Genomic DNA, 1800 nt, shown 5'->3' with positions numbered 1-1800 from the left:
TTTTTTGTAGCAAGGTCTTTGCTATAGGGCATGTATGCTCGCCAGAGAGACAGAAAGAGATAGAGAGACAGAAAGTAAGGCCGCAATCCCTTCTCATTCTCCTCTTGGGATTTTAGGCACACACGCACGCACGCGCACCCAGCTTGAGTTTTAAGCCGCCAGGTCTGGGACTTGAACTGCAGTCAACTACATGGGAGACCAGCAATGTGACTGTTAAGCCATGTGCTGATCCCCACCAGTCACTCCTGGTGTGGGGCTCTTCCTGGGTTCTAGCGCCCCCCAGGGAATTCCATCGCCAGCTCTCCAAGTGACGCTGGAGAGGGAGCGCGTGCACGAGAGCCTGCGGCTGGAGGAGGGACCCAGACGTGAACAGATGCTCGGAGGCCCATGCCTTGGAAGACCTAGAGGGAGTCATTTGCTGGTTTTCAGGGCTACCTGAGCCCCACCGTGCGAGCACCCTGGGACTTGAAGAGCCACACCTGGGAGAGTTGGACCAGGAGGCCGGCAGTGCTCAGTGTGCCCCAGGTTCGGTGCCAGAGGCAGTGTGGCCATGCCATCCCCTCAGCACGGGGGTCACCAGGGGCAGAGGCATGGAATTCTGCACAGACTGTTTCCCTCCCTCGGACAGAAACCACTCAGATGGCGCCTTCCCCTGGCTCTCCTGGCAGAGAGAAGGACACGGATGGCCGAGCAGCTGTGTGAAGCTGCACTAGGACCAGCTTCCTTCTGGGAGGGCACAGGGGTCCCTCCTCGTGGTTTCCTGTGCTCCAGGCTCCGACTTCTCCAGTAACAGGCTAGAAACACTCCCAGGAAGGGCAGGACAGTCATCTTTTCTTTTCTTTCTTTCTTTTTTTTTTTTTTTTGGAGAGGTTTTAGCTATAGGACATGTGCACTCACCAGAAAGACAAAGAGAGATAGAGAGACAGAAAGTGAGAAATCACCCCCACAGGATGGCCACACCGAATCCCTTCTCCTCCATTCTCCTCTTGGGATTTTGGGCACGCACGCACATGCGCTGGCATTAATTTAAGCCACCGAATCTGAGACTTGAACCGCAGTTGACTACACAGGAGTCCAGTGACATAGCCATTACACCAACTTCTGGTCCCTCCATCTTTTCTTTTTAAGACAGGATCTGTCTGGGTCATGGTGCTGCCTTGGCCTCCCAGCTGGCACTGCAGATTCGCACTGCTGCTCGCAGGTGGGCCAGCCAGGGTCTCAGGCGCCCAGGTCAGCCTCGTGGTGTGGCCCCCGTCCCTTCCTCCCCCGCCTCTGCCTCCCCCGAGTTGCGGGACCACAGGCGTACACCGCAGTCTACCTTAGGGTGGGCTGGGAGTTGAACCCAGGCCTCCCATGGTCCCAGCCTTCGGAGCTCAGCGTCTTAACCCACGGCTGGGCCTCAGGGCAGTTTTCAAATAGTTTTATTTTACACTTCATCCAGCTGAGCTCTAACGTGAGAGCTTTGCATGGTGTTTTAAAGTGGCTGTTTAAGAATCTCCTAATGCAGCCTGTTAGGTTGGACTTCACTGTTTACGTGCGCCCGGACTTCAGTGCTAACCTCATAAAATAATTCCGAATCAATTCTTGGCTGAATGAAAACTGATACCGTAGCCACCATTTAATATTTTGGTGATATGGAAGAGTTTTTAAAAAACTTTTTCTTTCTTTCTTCCATGAGTGGAAAAAGAGAGACATGGCACCCCAACGGGATCTTTGCACCTCGACCCACGCCCAGCCCCAGCAGCCCTGAACTACTGAGTCTGATGTACGCAGTGGGGTCTCTGGGTGTGAGCCGACAAC

The 1800-nt window shown here is 54.3% G+C and overlaps 1 pseudogene; it reads right to left on the bottom strand.

Moving 5' to 3' along the window:
• Positions 1-630: 630 nt before the first annotated feature.
• LOC114006590 (uncharacterized) lies at positions 631-824 on the bottom strand (annotated as a pseudogene).
• Positions 825-1800: the final 976 nt, after the last annotated feature.

Source organism: Tupaia chinensis, unplaced genomic scaffold (assembly GCF_000334495.1).
Source record: "Tupaia chinensis unplaced genomic scaffold, TupChi_1.0 Scaffold149090_1, whole genome shotgun sequence".
NCBI lineage: Eukaryota > Metazoa > Chordata > Mammalia > Scandentia > Tupaiidae > Tupaia > Tupaia belangeri.
Note: the sequence above shows the minus strand (reverse complement) of the source record. Positions and strands in the feature narration are given on the sequence as shown.